The 19,309-nt window shown below is 47.8% G+C and overlaps 1 long non-coding RNA gene across 4 annotated transcripts in view; it reads left to right on the top strand.

Annotated features, from left to right (window-relative positions):
* The first annotated feature begins 224 nt into the window (after positions 1-224).
* LOC143694753 (uncharacterized) overlaps positions 225-19,309 on the top strand; it is a 31,651-nt gene continuing 12,566 nt past the window's right edge. For 2 of the 4 annotated variants that reach the window (XR_013183409.1, XR_013183407.1), the window contains exons 1-4: positions 225-354; positions 7,989-8,121; positions 10,374-10,465; positions 14,240-14,377. This is a non-coding gene — a long non-coding RNA (uncharacterized LOC143694753). Of the gene's footprint in view, positions 355-7,988; positions 8,122-10,373; positions 10,466-11,401; positions 11,475-14,239; positions 14,378-19,309 lie in introns of all 4 variants that reach the window. The other 2 variants (XR_013183406.1, XR_013183408.1) reach the window with 2 other exon arrangements.

Genomic DNA, 19,309 nt, shown 5'->3' with positions numbered 1-19,309 from the left:
GAATTTTGACCAAATCCACACGCAAGCATTTGCTCCTCTCAGACAACAATTTTCTTAGGGCTGCTGTGGCTTTTCTGGTGCGTGATGCCAAAATTTTGCTGGTTTTCTCCTTGCTGGTTTTGCCTTCTGCCATCAATAACAGCTCTTGGCAGAGCTTTAGAAACCTGACAAATTGTTGGCTATAAAACAGATTTGCCCACGGATGAAATATCTTTGTGGCCAAACCCTCCCTCCTATAAATCAGGAGCACCAGTGCTTGTTTAAGTGACAAATTTTAGAACCCAGCGGGGAAAATGAAGTCACTGACTGATGGCAAAGCCCTCGTTCCTCTGCTTTTCATCCCTGGAATTCCAGGTGGGTACCCAGCACCCCAAAGAGCCCAGCAAGCCCTGATGGGAGGGCCTGAAAGGCTCACAGGGAGGGAAAAGGCTCAGAATAATTTGCTGCTGTTTGTGAGGAGCGCTGGAGATGACAGCAGTGATTGCCTTAATGAGGCAATTAAGGGCCAGGAAATCGGGGTGGGCTGGGGCTGCCAATTGTGCAGCCCCTACTGGGAAAGGGCTCCCAAACCAGTAAGAAAGGGGCTCCCAAACCAGTAAGAGCCTGGCTGGGCTGCTGGGGCAGCAGAGGAGATAATCCACCAAGCTGAGTGTTCTGACCACGGTAATTATCTTTGTTACTTTGGGTAATTATTTTGTTACTGAGGTTGGACCAGCTCTGGTTCCCAACCCTCTGGAAAGAGCAGAGGTGGAGCTGGAGGAGTGGGAATTTTTTAAAAAGAAGAGTATATGGCTCCTGTGGCAGCAGCACTGCATTCCCTGGCTGTTGGCACCGTCAGCCACAGCATTTTTTAAATGGAAATATGCTCCACCTGGGAGGTTTCTTTGTGCTTTCCAATAGCATTGAAAACAAATTAGTAGAATTTTGGGGTTTGTTTGGGGTTGTGGCCCATCCCAGTCAGGATCTGATCAGTGCCCAGCACTGGGGTTTCCCTGAGCTCGTTCCAGTCCAGCAGCTCTGGCTGAACTGGAACATTTCTTGTTAAAAAAACCCAAAACACTCGGCCTTGTGTTAAAGACCTCTGGCAGTGGAGCAGCCCCGAGAACCTTTGGTAATTTTCTTCAGTCATTAATTATTCACAGCTTTGCTTCAAGAGCTGCTTTTTCCTCTGTGGCTCTGGCACTTTTCCCCTCGTAACCCCTGGAAATGGATCTGTGTTCCTGTGTGGATGAAGTGCTTGCTCGGGCAGGTTCTGTTATCCTTTCTGGCTCCTTAACCTGTGATCAAAGTGCCCCTGCCACCCTCTTTGATAAACCAAGTGCTCTGACCCCTGCAGATCCCTGCTGCTTTCTCATCCCTCCATCTGCTTTGGCGGCTTTTCCCTCCGCACTCTGCAGTGAGGAATCAGGGAGAGCTGCTCAGGGAAATCTTTTAAAGGGTTGGGGTTTAAAGCCTCAGAACTGTCCAGACCCTTCACCTGTGGGAGGTGAAGAATTGGCCATTCTGCCTTTCTCTCGCTCATTTGCTGAAAGACTTTTCACCAAAATTTAAATCCTTTCCACCTTTTTACTGAGGACAGCGATTTTCCTGTAGCTCAGGCCCATGTCAGGGCTCATTTCACTTTGAGTACCCAAGAGTTTTGACACAAATGCTTTTAATGTTTATAAGAAATATTTTTGTTTCAGCTGAAATCACTTGCACACTTTGAACTTGTGGATAATTTACATTTGAGATGGATACATTTTTGGAAAGGTAAATTCCAGTCTGAGGTGAGCGACTCCAAAGGGTGGGAAGGGACCCCAAAACCCAGCCAGTGCCACCCCTGCCATGGGATTTTCCTGTCATGATCCAGGAGTTTTCCACATTACCCAGAGTCTGAAGGTGTCCATGATCTCCCAGTACAGCAGGGTTTTTATTCACCTGGGAAATGGAGGCTGATCCCATAAGGAAGAGGAATTCCCTCTGGATGTCTTTGGCTTGGCTCTGCTCTTTTCCTTATTTCCTGCTGGCTTTTCCCTTTTTTCCCTTTCCAGCTCTTTCCTTATTTCCTTTTCCAGCTCTTTCCCCCCAGTGTCCTGGATCAGGTGCCCAGTCCCTCCTGTTCTTGTTTTCCACTGAAATAACTCCTGATTCCCAGGGGGAAATCCTGGAGTGCTGCAATTCAAGCCTTGTTCCGGACACAATCTTTGGTCTGCTGTGCAAAAATTGAGCATCTCGTGTAAAACTTCATTTGGGGGACTCCACAAACTGCACAGGAGGTGGAAAAATGCAGGATGGATGGGCTGCTAGCTCAGGCTAAACCCTGCTGCTGCTGTGTGCAGAGGCAGAATGTGCCTGCGTGGTGCTTGATTTGCCAGGGAGCACAGCATGTATTCTGGGCATAAAACGGGGTAATTTACCCCAAACTGGGTTAAATTCCCTCTGGGAAAGGGGAGAATTTAAATGGGATATTGGGCAGGGGCTGGGCTGGAATTCCCAGAGCAGCTGTGGCTGTAATTTACCCCAAATTGGGGTAAATTTGGGGTAAATTAAATGGGGTAATTTACCCCAAAGCTAGACAGAGAACATTCTTCTCAGGCACTTCATCCTTAAATCAGGGTATGGTGTCCATTGCACAGTGCAGGGCTGCAGATGGGCTCAGAACAAGTGAGAAGCATCAAAATACAACAACAAGGAGGCAAAACAATCTTGGTTGTGTTTCCTGCTCTTACGATTATGAAGAATCAGCTGAAGGCCACTGGACACAATCCTGAGAAACTTCAGCTTTATCAAAAGCTCTTTCCAGACAGCTTTTCCATTAAATGAAGCCTCTCCTTACCTCTGTGATTTGTTTGGCCTCAATCACTGAAGGTGTCAATTGTCTGAAGGAGCGTGGACTCAGGGAGTTAATTTTATGTTTAAGAAGAGAATTTCTGCCAGGACATGAATATTTAAGATTTATTTGTCATAAGAAGCACAGATTCTGTGTTTTCAGTGGCTGCAGGAGGATTGATGAAGATCATTCCCGCTTTGATGCAGGAATTGTGTTTTTGTCGTGTTTGAATGAGGCTTGCTGCAGTGGCACTGGGATTTCTGTGAGCTGTAGGGACAGATATGAGAGCAATACACCATTTTTTTGCTTGTTTTTCATTAAATAACTACTAGGAAGCACAGAAGGAGATTTACAGTAGTCAAATGAGATGTGCTGTAATGTAGCATTGAATTAATTCCGCTGTAATGATGCTTTGCTGTGCCATTTGCTCTGTGACATTCCCACAAAGCTGCTGCTCTTAACAAGAAACCCGAGTGCCCTTCAGCTAATTCCTGCAAATCCTCTCATTTCCTCATTAAGGCTTCTTTTTTTATTTTCCCTTCAACGTGACAAGTTGATCTGAGGGCTGGAGCACCTCTGCTATGAGGGAAGCGTGGGAGAGCTGGGATGGTGCAGCTGCAGAGGAGAAGCTCTGGGCTGGCTGTGGCCTTTCAGCACCTGAAGGAGCCAACAAGAAACATGGAGAGGGATCTGGGACAAGGGACAGAGGGACAGGACACAGGGAATGGCTTCCCTCTGGGAAAGGGGAGGTTTAAATGGGATATTGGGGAGGGGCTGGGCTGGAATTCCCAGAGCAGCTGTGGCTGCCCCTGGGTCCCTGGCAGTGCCCAAGGCCAGGCTGGACACTGGGGCTGGGAGCAGCCTTGGAAGGGTCGGTGTGGCCATGATATTTCATGGAAAATCCTTTCCTTAGGATTTCTCCTCCTGAGAAGCTGAGAGGGCTCAGGAACAAAATGTACCCAATGGTTATCTGCTGCTGTGGGATGCAACAGGTGCAGCTGGGATTGGGCTCATGGGGTTGTTTCTAATTCATGGCCAATCACAGCCCAGCTGGCTCGGGCTCTCTGTCCCAGACACAAACCTTTGTGATCATTCTTTGCTTTTCTGTTCTTAGCCAGCCTTCTGCTGAATTCCTTTCTTCTATTCTTTCAGTATAGTTTTAATATAATATATATCATAAAATGATAAATCAGCCTTGTGAAACATGGAGTCAGATCCTGGTCTCTTCCCCCATCCTCAGACCCCTGTGAACACGGTCACAGGTCAGGGTTGGATCAAGGTGAATTCCAGGTCCCTCTGCACCCAAAGCAGGCTGTGCTGCTGGGCTAAAGCAGCTGGGAGGGTCATGCCTGCTGTTCCAGCCTGGGATTCCCATTTCTCTCCCCGGGATGCAGAGGTAGGAGCTGGATTTCTGGGCAGCATTTCCCACCAGTGCCTTAATTGCTGCAGCCAATTACCTCCAGCACTCATCACTCAGGGCCCCTCAGAGCCACCAGACTCTCCCTTCTCCTCACCTGTGTGTCTTCCTAACTCAGCTTGTTCCTCTTGGAGAAGGAGGATCTTCAAATTAGAGGAGATAAATTACACACAAACCAAGATATTTATTTATCTATCTCTGCTTGGAATGGGATCATTTACACCTGGGGTAGGCGTGGGAGGTTTTACTCTGCTCACACTGGGAGGGTTGGGAACGTGCCAGGCATGGAATCATCGAGGTTGGAAAAGACCTCCACGAACACCAAGGCACATCCAAGTCCCCAGCCCAAATTTCCTTAAAAACCTGCTGGAATTTCACCACGGGTGCTTCAGGAGCAGCTTTTGGATCCTCAGGGTGCCCTGGTGGGTGGCACTGAGCTGGGGGTGCCCAGGACAGGGCAGGGAGGGCACACACACGGATTTGGGCTGGGAAAAGCCCCCAGCAGAACAAAATCTGGTCCCTGCTGCTCCATATTTTCAGTGCTTGAAGGAAAGGTGGTCCAGCAAAGTAGTGGAGAAAGCCCAGGGGTAGAGCCTCACCCCCTATTTAGAGAAGCAATTAGGCGCCTGCCAGAGCAATTAGTGGGTAATGTGATTTCTGGATAATTGCAGAATAATTGCCCGTGTGCCAACGGTGGGTTGGGTTTCTCGTTGTTAAAGCTGTTGTAAGTTAATATGCCGCTGATGTTTGGGCTGTAGCCACAAAACACACTTTAATATCCAATTAAAATGGATAAACAGGCTTTCATCCCAGTGAAGGTGCTCGTGGCAGTTAATGGAGGGTGAGCACAAAATCCAACATTTGTTTTGGATACAAGTCTGTGACCAGGCACGTTCTGGGGAGGGGAGCAGGCTGGTGAGGTGCCTGCTGCAGCCCCACTCTTTGGGAAATGAGTTAATTTGAGTCTCCTGAACTCATCTTTCAGAGCTTGAGGTTATTGGAAGTGCCCAAGGCCAGGCTGGAGCACCTGGGACAGTGGGAGGTGTCCCTGCCATGGCAGGGCTGGCACTGGGTGGGTTTCAGTCCCTTTCCACCCAAACCATTTTGTCATATATTCAAAACTGAGGAGATGATGGGAATTCTGGGGATGGAAATCTGCCCCCCTAATGGCTGGAATTCTGTGCTGACTCCTCGGGGAGGGCTGCACCAAACCCCTTGTGCCTTTGTGTTCCATCCTCTTTTGGCAAGTGCCTTTGGCAATCAAGCTAAATCACATCTCAGATTTCCCTCTGCATTTTGTCCTGTCAGGTTTTTGCAGGGTTTGCTGTTAGGGGAAGTGTTTGATTTGATTTAAGCACGAGATAAGATAAGCACGTTGGAAATGGAGCCATCCATGGCAGGGCTATAATTTACAAAATTGCAGCATTTTCTTTATTGAAGCTCTGAAAAATAAAGCAGCATCACAGCTCACAGCTGGTTGTTTAAGGTAAGTAGGCACAGAGTGATCAACCCAAATCACATAAACCCAACAGGAATTCTCTCCCACCCTCCTGTGCTGTGAGGGAAGAGCTGAACTTTCATTGCCATTAAGATTACTTTTGGTTTGAGCTGAACTCAATGGTTCCAAATCACCAGAATTCTGCATCTGGAGGAAGAAAAGGCTTTTGTGTCCTGGTGGTTGTGGTGTGACCATGGGAGATGTGAAATGAGAACATTTGTGGGGTTTTCTGCTTTGTCTTGCAGGGAATTGTCTGAACTTGGATCTTCTGCCTGCAGGACCCTGGGGACTGTTGTTGTTCATTTTGTGAAGCAGCTCAGGGTGTTTGTGGCTCTCCTTTATCCTCCTCCACTATGGGATCATGGAGTTGTTTGGGAGGGGAGGGACCCCAAACCCCCCCAGTGCCACCCCTGCCATGGCAGGGACACCTCCCACTGTCCCAGGGTGTCCCAATGTCCAGCCTGGCCTTGGGCACTGCCAGGGATCCAGGGGCAGCCCCAGCTGCTCTGGGAATTCCATCCCATCCCTTCCCCACCCTGCCAGGGAACAATTCCCAATTCCCAATCTCCCATCCATCCCTGCCAGGGAACAATTCCCAATTCCCAATCTCCCATTCCACCCTGCCAGGGAACAATTCCCAATTCCCAATCTCCCATTCCACCCTGCCAGGGAACAATTCCCAATGCCCAATTCCCCATTCCCAATTCCCAATTCCCAGTTCCCAATCTCCCATCCATCCCTGCCAGGGAACAATTCCCAGTTCCCAATCTCCCATCCAGCCCTGCCAGGGAACAATTCCCAATTCCCAATCTCCCATCCAGCCCTACCAGGGAACAATTCCCAATTCCCAATCTCCCATCCAGCCCTGCCAGGGAACAATTCCCAATTCCCAGTCTCCAGCTACATTTCCCCTCTCTCCCTTTGTGCCCATTGCTCCTTGTTCCATCAGCTCCTGCTGGAGGTCCCTGTGATCCCCCAGACCCTGGAAGGTTCTGGCAGGGCTCCCCACACCCTTCTCCTCTCCAGGTGAGCACCCCCAGCTCTCCCAGCTCCACAGGGGAGGTTTTCCAGTCCTCTTACCAACCTCATGGCCTCCTCTGGCCTTGCTCCATGTCCTCCTCATCCTGGCATCCACCAGGGAAGGACAAATCCACAATCCCTTGGTGGCAGCAAGGACTCCTCACCTTTGCTGTTCCCCAAGCCATCAGCTGGTCACAGGTTCTGCTCCTTCACAGGTTCTGCTCCTTCCTCCTCCCTCCTCCATTGTGACGGTGCTCACAGGGGTCTGAGGATGAGGGAAGAGACCAGGATCTGACTCCATGTTTCACAAGGCTGATTTATTATTTTATGATATATATTACATTAAAACTATACTAAAAGAATAGAAGATAGGATTTCATCAGAAGGCTGGCTAAGAATAGAAAAGGAAGGAATGATCACAAAGGTTTGTGTCTGGGACAGAGAGTCCGAGCCAGCTGGGCTGGACTGTGATTGGCCATGAATTAGAAACAAGCCCATGAGCCCAATCCCAGCTGCACCTGTTGCATCCCACAGCAGCAGATAACCATTGGGTACATTTTGTTCACCTCTCAGCTTCTCAGGAGGAACAATCCCAAGGAAAGGATTTCCCATAAAATGTGTCTGTGACACTCCACGGGAGGCTCAGGTTGGGCATTGGGGAGAATTTTGTCCCTGGGACTGTGGTCAAGCCCTGGCTGCAGTGCCCATCCCTGGGGGGTTTCACAGCCCTTGGGCACATGGGGCAGGGCTGGCAATGGTTGGTTGGGCTCTGAGATCTTCTCCAGCCTTAACAACTCCACAATTCATAAGGAATCCCCAAAGTTCCAAGTGCCACCTGCTCCCTGCCCGTGTCTGTGGGAAATGCTCAGATTTCCTCAGCCAGTCTCCAAACAAAACCATCAAACTCCTCGGCCTCCCGGGCAAAGCAGTAACCCCAGATTTTGACAATCTGTTTTTCTGCAGGCAGGAAATTATTTTTCAATGAATTTTCACATAACTCGAAGTAATTGGAGGTTTAATATTTGCAATATTTTTACATTTGCTTTCTACGAGTATTTAAATATTTGCTCATAAAATAAATTCTTTCACCACACTAATGAAAATCTAAGGACCCAATAGTCACATTCATTATTAGAGGCAGTAAATCACCTCTGGTGAGTTCAGTTTTACTTCCAATATAAATGCAGATTTATGAGCTTTCCTGTTGCATGATTTATTTGCATGATTTTTTTCTTTCCCAGGAAGACTATTTCCCTCTTCCTAAACATCCAATATACATGAAAAGGGATTTAAGTGCTGAGGAATTATTAAAAAAAAAAAAAAAGTAAAAATAAAAAAAAACCAAGTTGCTGCTTCTTCAACTGGACAGCTTGGGTAAGAATTTGAAGCTGATGTTTTGATGGGAATTTTGTGTGGGAGGAAATGGTGGCTTGTGGAATAAGATGAGACATTTGTGTGTGTGCTGCTGCTTTTACTGCTGGGTTATTGACTTCAGAGCATGTTTCGAGCAGTATTGAATTTGCAGCAGTAAAACACTTCACATTGCTGAACATTTGTGTTTAATAAATTGCTTTTTATGGAAGCAGGAGCCTGTATTTACCAATTGCTTTCTGGAACCTGTGGGATATTTCATCATTCCGCAGAGAACTACCTGAAAACTTTTAGTTTCTGAGTGAGACCAGCCAGTCTCATTTGTTCTGAGGCTGAGGAAAGATGTACAAGGGAAAATCTGTGCCACAGGAGCCTCTTAGGAAATATTAGAGGAGAGAAATACATTTATGGGGATGGAAGGAGGGAGAGAACAGCGTTAACATCCAGCTGCTAATGGACTGTGTGGCATCCACCACTTCCAGGAGTTCTTAATGGCCTTTGTGACTGAGAAAAGCAACATTCACCGAGGTTTAATAAATTTTTTAGCTTTCTAAGCGAGGCTGGCAGCTCCAAAGAGCGACATTTTCACCAGCCCATTATTGCCTCCTGAATTTTCTACATTGCAACCTTCTGCCTGCCAGTTCATGCCTCTTCATCTGCACTAATTAAGCAGCATTTCCATCCAGTGTCTTTGATTTGCACCCGAGGATCTCTCCACTTCTATTTTAGTGCCATTTTGTTCCCTTGAATGCCTCTGATGTCACCAGCTGAGGCTGCCCTCTTCCAGGACATGAATTTTTCACCAAGTCCTACACCTTCATTTTTGGGAGGGGGGAGAGGGGAAAAAGGGGGCATGAATACAAAATGACTCCTCTATTTTCACTTCAAAGGCTATTTGGGCTGCTTCAAAGGGTTCCTTTGCCACAGAGAAATCATGTTTTTTGAAAACACTTTAAAAAAAATGAAAGGCAGAAAGCAACTTTGTGCTGAGAGAATTCCTCCTCGGACGACTGGAGCAGTGCTGGGCAGTGGTGATTTCGGTGTGCTCAGAGGACTTAATCATCCTGTGGGCTTTGATTGGTGCCTCCAGGCTCCTCATCTCTATAACTACATTTAAATTAAAAATAAGGCAAAACGTTTTGCTGCGCCGCGTCCCTCGCGCTCCCTGTTTAGCATTCTCCCGCTGTCCCCGGGACTGCAGCAGGAAACCTCAATTTATCTGTTTGCCCTTGTGGGATGTCTGCTTAAACATCCTTCTGTGGGATTTAAGAGGCCTGATCTGCCCGTGATTCCAGCCCTGGTAATTCTGTTTAATGTTGTTTAATTCTTGCAGCAGAGCCACGGGTGAAGTGCTGTGACCGTGCTCACAGGGGTCTGAGGATGAGGGGAGAGACCAGGATCTGACTCCATGTTTCACAAGGCTGATTTATTATTTTATGATATATATTACATTAAAACTATACTAAAAGAATAGAAGAAAGGATTTCATCAGAAGGCTGGCTAAGAATAGAATAGGAAGGAATGATCACAAAGGTTTATGGCTGGGCTCTCTGTCTGAGCCAGCTGGGCTGTGATTTGCCATGAATTAAAAACAAGCACATGAGCCCAATCCCAGATGCACCTGTTGCATCCCACAGCAGCAGATAACCATTGGGTACATTTTGTTCCTCTCAGCTTCTCAGGAGGAAAATTCCTAAGGAAAGGATTTTTCATAAAAGATGTGTGTGACAAAGTGCGGCGTCGCCTGCTCGTGTCCCTTGGTGACACCAGGGCTGTGAGAGGAGGGAAAAGGGCTTCACGTGGCACTGCCTGGAATGGCTGCTTGATATTGCTGGGATTTAACGAGCTTGGAGTGAGCGAGGAGGGAGTTGTTAACAACAATCCCACTTTCCTCCTCCTGGCTGTCTCCAGGAGCTCGCGGCTGGAGGGAATTCCCAGGAGAAATGAGCGGCTCTGGGGGCTGTGGGTGCTCAGAGCTGCTCTGGGCTCCCCGAAGGGACACCCAGGGGAAATCTGGCTGTTATTGACGGGAAAGAGATGGAGATTTTGATTGGGAAAAGTTCTGGGGTTTTCAATTTTTTGTTTTCTTACTTTTTCCTCCCTCAGGAATTGTGCTCCCATGCTTTGTTTCTCGCTCTGAGAAGCTGAGTTGTTGAACACCAACTGAATTGTGTTCCTCACTAGCAATCCACATTGCAAAAATGGCTTTTAATTTTTTATTTTTTTTTTCTGTGTGTGTGTGTTTCCAAATATAGAGAATTCTGGATTATTTCAGGTGAGATGATGGTGCCTAGAAGTGAAATTTGGATCTCCTGGCTTCCAGAACAGGGTGGTTTTCTTGAGAATGGTAAGCCCCTGAAATGCTGAAATATGGCTAAATTTAAAAAAGGTAAATTTAGATGGGATATTGGGAATTGTTCCCTGGCAGGGTGGGCAGCCCTGGCACAGGTGCCCAGAGCAGCTGGGGCTGCCCCTGGATCCCTGGCAGTGCCCAAGGCCAGGCTGGACCCTGGGGCTGGGAGCACCTGGGACAGTGGGAGGTGTCCCTGCCATGGCAGGGCTGGCACTGGGGGGATTTGGGGTCCCTCCCAACCCAAACCATTCCGTGATTCTCTGCTGCTGCACTTCAGCAGATCAGAGTGGAAAATGCAAATATATTTATTTTTAGATGCCACTCTCTGGTTGATTTCCAGCTGGGCATTCTCCTTTTATGCCCTGGCTCTGGGGCAGCTGGGTACCTGGAGCTCTACACCCAAACCAACACTTCCCTGGAACAGGAGCCATTCCAGAGGTCAGAACAGCAGTGAAATTCCTTTCAGCCACGTGTAGGGTGTAAATGCAGCCCTCAGACATGAAACAGGTGCAGATTAGAAATACTGACCTTTGTAACAAGAAGCAGATTTTGCCTTCTGAGGTTTGAATTTGTGAATAAAGTTCTGGAATGGCTGCCCAGGGAGGTGGTGGAGTCACCATCCCTCGATGTGTTTAAAAAAAGACTGGATGTGGCACTTGGTGCCATGATCGAGTTGAGGTGTTAGAACATGGGTTGGACTCGATGATCTTGAAGGTCTCTTCCAACCTAGAAATTCTGTGATTCTGTGAATAGTCCAGGATTAGAAATGGTAATGGGGAAGGTTCATTTTGGAAGAAGACAGGTGGCTCTTGGATAAGTTGTTGAAATTGTTATTGTTGATTGTTGTTGGATATTCTTCTTGTTTTCCTTCCATTTACAACTTGAAAAAAAATATTGTAAAAAATCTTCTTTTCTTCTTTTGGCTGACAGCGGCATTTCCAGAGAAGCCTCCAAGAATTTGGTTTGGAATTGGATAAGATCCATTTTATGGGAAAAAGAGCACGTGAGCTTGACATTTCTGAATTCTCCTGAGCTTTAGCCCATCCCAAACACATCTTCCCGAGGCCCTGGCTGTGTGGGGGCAGCACAGCTGAGTTGTCTGAGACAGAGCCTTCACTCCCACCAGTTAAAACATTTCCTGCTCCCCTTGCTCTGTTTTTTTGAGGAGCTGTTCTGTGGAGGGGGGGTTAATTCACAGAATTCCCAGATTGACCAGGTTGGGAGAGACCCTCAAGACCATTGAGTCCAGCCCAGCTCCAACACCCCAACCAAACCCTGGCACCCAGTGCCACATCCAGGCTTTGTCAAACACACCCAGGGATGGGGACTCCACCACCTCCCCGGGCAGCCATTCCAGAACTTTCTCACCCTTTCTGTGAAAAAACTTCATCCAATATCCAACCTGTATTTCCCTTGGTGCAGCTGGAGACTTTTCTCCCATCCCTGATCCCTCCCCTTATATCCCAACGACTGGACACCTGGGAAAAGGAGCTGCTGAGTCTTTCAGAGGAGGATCCTGGGCTCTGGGGGTGATGAGCCTTTTCAGGAGGGGGATCCTGAGCTCTGGAAAGGCTGTGGGGATGCTGAGCCTTTTTAGGAGGGGGATCCTGAGCTCTGGAAAGGCTCTGGGGATGCTGAGCCTTTTCAGGAGAGAGATCTGGGGCTCTGGAAAGGCTCTGGGGGTGCTGAGCCTTTTTAGGAGGGGGATCCTGAGCTCTGGAAAGGCTCTGGGGGTGACAAGCCTTTTTAGGAGAGGGATCCTGGGCTCTGGGCAGGCTCTGGGGATGCTGAGCCTTTTTAGGAGGGGGATCCTGAGATCTGGGCAGGCTCTGGGGATGCTGAGCCTTTCTGGAAGGGGGATCCTGGGTGCTGAAAAGGCTCTGGGGGTGCTGAGCCTTTTTAGGAGGGGGATCCTGGGCTCTGGGCAGGCTCTGGGGGTGCTGAGCCTTTTTAGGAGAGGGATCCTGAGCTCTGGGCAAGCTCTGTGGATGCTGAGCCTTTTTAGGAGGGGAATCCTGAGCTCTGGAAAGGCTCTGAGGGTGACGAGCCTTTTTAGGAGAGGGATCCTGGGCTCTGGGCAGGCTCTGGAGATGCTGAGCCTTTCTGGGAGGGGGATCCTGGGCTCTGGACAGGCTCTGGGGATGCTGAGCCTTTTTAGGAGAGGGATCCTGAGCTCTGGGCAGGCTCTGGGGATGCTGAGCCTTTTCAGGAGGGGGATCCTGGGCTCTGGGGGTGATGAGGGATGCCTGGCTCTGCTTTCCCAGCCCTTTTCCCAGAGAACCAGCAGCAGCTTGGCTGTAATTGCTCACTGCTCTCCGTTAGTGCCTCTCCCTCCTGGCAGCTCTTTAATAGTTTACATCTCTTGGGGTTGGAAATTACTGGTTTAATTAAAACAATTTGTTTCAAATGGGGCTCCCAAATCCCCACGTGATGTTTCAGGAGCCTTGGGCGAAGAGCTGGAAATGGAGAGGAGCAATTGTTGGGAGGGTTTAGAGTGAGGCTGGAAGGAGGAGTTGGGATTTTTGCGTAATTTTTGAGGCCTGGACTGGCAGTGGGGGAGACAAAATTGTGTAGGACTGAGATTTTGTCTCCCAAATATTAAATTAATTCACCATGGGCAAGCCTTTGCTAGGTTTGGGCAATGCTGTCAGGCACAGGGTGGGATTTTGGGGAGTCCTGTGCAGGGTCAGGAGCTGCACTGGATGATCCCTGTGGGTCCCAGCTCAGGATTTTCCACAGTTCTGTGAGCTTTAGTTGAATCTTGTTTGTTTTGTGATTGAGAGAAGATATTCTTTTCTGGTGAAGGAAGGGAGAGAGCCCAAAAAAGGGACCTTGGACACCCGAGTGGCACAGAAATGCACCTTGGAATTGGGGTTGGAGAGACAACAGCCACGAATGGTGTGCACAGGGGGGAGGTGAAGGTGCCAGTGCCAGGCAGGAGAACTCCTGGAATATCCTGAGCTGGAAGGGACCCACATGGACCACAGAGTCCAGCTCCAGTGTGGATCAAGCCTGGGTTTACTCTAGGATGCTCTCCCTCTGCACCCATGGAGAGCCTCAAGGCCTTGGGGCTTGGCTTTGCTCTTAGCTGGCAGGAATTTTATTGTTATTTATAATAATATTTCAAAACATTTTCCTTCAACTTTGCTACTCTGGGTCTTTCACCATGTTCTGTGTCACTGGCACAGGTGCCCAGAGCAGCTGTGGCTGCCCCTGGATCCCTGGCAGTGCCCAAGGGATGTGGGACAGGGCTGGGATTTAGGGATGGATTTCCATGTCCCTTCCCACCCACACCAGTCTGGGATTCTGGGATCTGCTTCCCTTGGAGCAATGCTATTGCCAGAGGGCACAAACCTCACAAGCCACGAGCCTTTCCCCTTCTGGATACTGAATTATTTTCCCAACAATGAACCAGTTCATTCTTGGATTCCAAGGAAAACACACAGCGAGGCTCAGAGCTCCTGTTGGTGCTGCCTCTGCTTTTCCAGGTTTTCCCTGCTCTCCCACTCCCTGCAGCCCTCAACAAGTTTCCCTTTCCTTCCACCTGCAGATGGGAGCTCATTATGGGGATTTGTCAGACACTTCCAGCATTTTTAGCAGGAGCACAACAACAAATGCACTGCATTTACATGGTTTCCTTGTTAGCTCTTTTTTTTTTCCCCCTGACAAGTGAATCTCAAATTCCAGTTGTTTTAAATGCAGCCTGGCTTCAGAACATCTTGTAAATTATGATTTCCTTCATGTACTCGTTCTTCATTTTCCTCCCAGACAGGTTCCGGAGGCAGCCTGGGAAAACACAACCTGGAGAATGAGTTGTTTTGGGTAGAGAATGGGTTTTGCCAGGATTTATGTTGCCTTTATGGAGACACAAGGAATTCTTCTGACAATTTAAGTCCCTACACTGAAGTAAGTTGTTTTTTGGCTTTTTTTCTTTTTTTTTCCTTCCAGTGCTGACGGTAATTTAGACAGAAAGCTCAGAGATTCTCAAGTCTGCTTCGCTGAACTTGTTGTGTGATGGGTTTTGTGTGGATTTTGTGCCAATAGGGAGAGTGATATCCAAGGAAAATTGTAGATACCCATCCCTGGCAGTGCCCAAGGCCAGTTTGGGCAGGGCTGGGAGCACCTGGGACAGGGGGAGGTGTCCCTGCCATGGCAGGGCTGGCACTGGGGGGGATTTAGGGCCCTTTAGGTCCCTCCCAGCCCAAACCATTCCTTATTTTTAGGATTCTGAGCTTTCAATCCCAGTCCTGAGCAGTTTCATGGAATATCTGTCAAACTACAAACCCATTTTTCCCTGAGCACGTTTTAATTGGCTTTGAAATTTTTGAGTGCTGGTAAAGACTGAGATAAAATTGAATGTCAGAGGTGGAAGAGTTGCTGCAAATAAAGGTCAAACCAGGTCAGGGCATGATGAGAAATTTAGGAAATTTGGCATGGAAGCCACAATGACAGATGGAAATTCCTCCAATAATCTTAGATAGTAGGTAATGGATCAGGATCATTTGGAATGACACTGAGCCTGAGGAAGCACGTGGGTTTTCCCAGTGGACCCATAATAAAATAAAGAATTTTTTCATGATGTTATACAAACAAGAAAACCAAACCAAGCTTTCTATGCAGCAGGAAATGTTTTGTGTTTCTCAGTGCTGGTTTCAGTGCTGGTTGGTATAAAAACTTACTTTGAAGCTCTTGGAATTTAATTTCCATAGAAAAAAAGCTGCTTTCTTCAGAGCAACAATCCAGCAACAAACAAGCAGCAATCCTGTAAAATTAATGGGCTTAATTAAAATGTACATGGATTGGGGAAGGATCCACAAGCATAACAGAGATTTACTCTCTCATACCCGACTGAATAAATTTCCATGAATTTCCTGGGAGATTTTTAAGGCATTTTATGACCTTGTTTATAAAAGGAAACTTGGGATTTCGAACTTGATTAGTTTTAAGAAAATACTGGAAAGGGCATCTCCTAATGTTTGGTAAAGCATTTCTTATTATCTTTAGGAGATTATTATCTTTCTAAATAAATATAAAGCAGAACTCGCAGATTTTGCATTTGTGATTCAAAACAAAGATAATTTTTTCAGTCATTTTTAATAATAATTTGCAATTTACAGTTAATTGTTGTGACTGGCTTTGGCTGAGAGCTCTCACTTGTGTCTGGTTGGCTTGAGCAGGGAGAAGCCATTCCCTGCTCCCAGTTCCTTCCTGCTGGCTTTTCCAGCCTGCCAAAATATCCTGGATCTGTGTGGGTGCCAGCCCCTGGGGTTGTTCCTGGCAATCTGGTGGTGCCAGGGACTGGAATCTGTGCCCAGTTCCCTTCTGCACCAGCCCCCAGAACCTGGGCACAGGAGCCTCAGGGGGAACCTTTGCTTCTCCAGGGAACTCCTGGAGCAGAGGGAACGGCCTCAGGCTGGGCCAGGGCAGCTCAGGGTGGGCACAGCAGGAATTTCCCCATGGAAAGGGGGCTCAGGAAGTGCCCAGGGAGGGTTGCAGTGCCCATCCCTGCAGGTGGCACCTGGGGGTGGCACTCAGAGCTGGGGACAGGGTGGGATTTCAGCCTGGACTCGATGGGCTGGCAGCTTTCTCAGTGATCCTGTGGTGCAGCTCCAGCTGTAGAGCAGCAATTTAAGCTCTGATGTGTTTGGTTTTCCATCCAAGACCTGGGAAATGGGGCTTTTGGCTTCCTGGAACCAATCAGAACTGTTGGTGCAATTTTAATTTTTGTTGGGATTTTCTCTATGGGATTTATTTGGGTGGAGTTTTTTTCTCTGCAGGATTTTTTGTTTTTTTTTTTTTTTCTCTGTGGGATTTATTTGGGTGTTTTTCTGTGCTGTTTTGTTTTGTGGGGTTTGGTTTGTGTTTTGTGTGGTTTGGTTCATGTTTTGTGTTTTTTTGGGGTTTGGTTTGTGTTTTGTGTTTTGTGGGGTTTGGTTTGTGTTTTGTGGGGCTTGGTCCGTGTTTTTTGGGGTTTGATTTGTGGTTTTTTGGGTTTGGTCTGTGTTTTGTGGGGTTTGGTCTGTGTTTTGCGGGGTTTGGTTTGTGTTTTGTGGTTTTTTGGGTTTGGTTCGTGTTTTGTGGGGTTTTGTTCGTGTTTTGTGGGGTTTGGTTCATGTTTTGTGGGGTTTGGTCAGTTTGGTCTGCAGCTGGCACCTCCTGCCTGGCACCAGGTTGAGCACTGGGAATAATTCATGTGGGAATAATAATTCCATTGGGAATAATTCCATTGGGAATAATTCCATTGGGAATAATAATTGCATTGGGAATAATTCCTGTGGGAATAATAATTCTATTGGAATAATTCCTGTGGTGATAATAATTCCTGTGGGAATAATTCCATCAGCAATAATTCCTGTGGGAATAACTCCATTGGGAATAATTCCTGTGGGAATTATTCCATGGGCAATAATCCCTGTGGAAATAATTCCTGTGGGAATAATAATTCCATCGGGAATAATTCCATTGGGAATATTTCTTGTGGGAATAATAATTCTTGTGGGAATAATAATAGTTCCTGTGGGAATAATCCCATCAGCAATGGTTCCATCAGCAATAATTCCTGTGGGAATAATGATTCCATCGGGAATAATTCCATTTGGGATAATTCCACCCCCTGATGCGCGGCAGGGCTGGTGGGAGGACACCTGGCCCTGGCTTTTCTCAGCTGATGGAGCCCATGGGAACAGGAGCAGGAGAGGGCCCCCGCCCTCCTCCCACCAGGCTCAGGTGGTGGCAAGGACCCTTTTCTGGGGGGATCAAGGAGCTCAGTCCTGACCATTCCTGGCTGGAAATGCCCCTGCCCAGGCTGCTGGAGGAGCTGCAGCTCCTCAGCCCATGTTTCAATTCAACAAGAAAACCAACAAAAAGCCCCATTCTGGGTAATTTCAAACTATTTACTTTTCCAATTTGGCTACTGAACTGAAAAATCAATTGTTTCTACAGCTCTGCTGGAGATCCTGGGCTGAGCTCTCCATTTGTCTGCCAGGGTTGGAGTGAAAACATTTCTGAGGCTGTGGAGTAAATCAGCTGCTGTTGTATTTTCCATGCTGCATCCCCAGGCTTTGGACCAAATTGCCTTGTTTAGCTGGCCCTTGCTGGGATCAAACATCCCCAGAAAATGAGATTTGAATTCTGGGAACTGGAGTCCCTTCCAACCCAACCATGCCATGAATTTTACAGTGTGCAGCTCATGCTGAAATCCCTTACTGGAGCCACCAGCCCTAGGGGCTGTCAGAATAAAGCAGGTCTTTTCCACCAGATGCTTCATAATAATTATTGTAAATAACAAGGAGCTCCTCTGGTGGGCATTCCTGAGCCCAGTTTCTCCAGGGGCAGTTCAGGGAAAGCACCTTCCTGCAAAGGTACAGACGGCAAATGTGTGGGCTGAAATCTCAGCCTGAGAGAGGAGAAACACCAGGAGCTCTCTGACTGCTGAGAGGCTCTCAGAAACCCTCTGGGAAGGGGAGATTGTCATCCCTGGGATTTTTTTGGTGGTTTGGGTTTTTTTGGGGTTTTTTTTGTGTTTTTTTTTTTGTTTTTGGGGTTTTTTTGGGGGGGTTGGTTTGTTTTCTGGTGTTCCAGTGTATTTGAGGCGTGGAGGTGGCAGGTTCTGAGCACTTCAGAGTTTGCATTTATAGTCTGATGGTATCCAAGGGCAGCCCTGGAACAACCTGGCTCCTTCCCATGGACAATTGCAAATGGAGTCAGTGGTGAAATGAAGAAAATGAAGTTTGGGTGTTTATGGCTGGAATGAGTCTGGAAGGGGCTCCAGGTGAACGGTCCCAGCCTGGCTGCAGAGCAGGGCACTCTGGACTCTCTGCACCAGGCTTTTCTTGTGCTGGGATGGGTGCAGAAACCTGCCTTGGGAATGACAATTGTGCATTGGGAATGACAATTGTGGGTCGGGAATGACAATGGTGGGATGGGAATGACAATTGTGGGTCAGGAATGACAGTTGTGGGTCGGGAATGACAGTTGTGGGTCGGGAATGACAATTGTGAGTTGGGAATGACAGTTGTGGGATGGGAATGACAATTGTGGGTTAGGAATGACAGTTGTGGGTCGGGAATGACAATTGTGAGTTGGGAATGACAGTTGTGGGATGGGAATGACAGTTGTGGGATGGGAATGACAATTGTGGGATGGGAATGACAATTGTGGGATGGGAATGACAATTGTGGGTCAGGAATGACAGTTGTGGGTCGGGAATGACAGTTGTGGGTCGGGAATGACAATTGTGAGTTGGGAATGACAGTTGTGGGTTGGGAATGACAATTGTGGGTTAGGAATGACAATTGTGGAATGGGAATGACAATTGTGGAACCAGACTGGGTAAGTTCAGGAGGGTCTTGTGGGGGACCCCTGACTCCACCCAGGTTGGTGGGGCCTCCTCTCCCATTTCCCTTCTCCAAATCCTCCCCAGATGCTCCCAGGCTGACCCTGACCCCCCCCCCCCAGTGCTCAGGGCATGGGGTGATGTCCTTTAACACCCACCCCTTCACAGAGGCTGCTGCTGGAAACCTCCCCCTAAAACCACAGCCTCATCCTTTGCCTCCTCTCTTCTGAGCAGAATAACCCTGGTGATGTCCTGTGAAAGAATAACCCTGGTGATGTCTTATAAGAGAATAACCCTGGTGATGTCCTATAACAGAATAACAGAATAATCCTGGTGATGTCTTTTTAACAGAATAACACAATAACCCTGGTGATGTCCAGAACAGAATAACCCTGGTGATGTCCTTTACCAGAATAACCCTGGTGATGTCCTTTAACACCCATCCCTTCACAGAGGCTGCTGCTAGGAAACCTCCCCAAAACCACAGCCTCATCCTTTGCCTC

Source organism: Agelaius phoeniceus, chromosome 9 (genome assembly GCF_051311805.1).
Source record: "Agelaius phoeniceus isolate bAgePho1 chromosome 9, bAgePho1.hap1, whole genome shotgun sequence".
Classification (NCBI taxonomy): domain Eukaryota; kingdom Metazoa; phylum Chordata; class Aves; order Passeriformes; family Icteridae; genus Agelaius; species Agelaius phoeniceus.
Note: the sequence above shows the minus strand (reverse complement) of the source record. Positions and strands in the feature narration are given on the sequence as shown.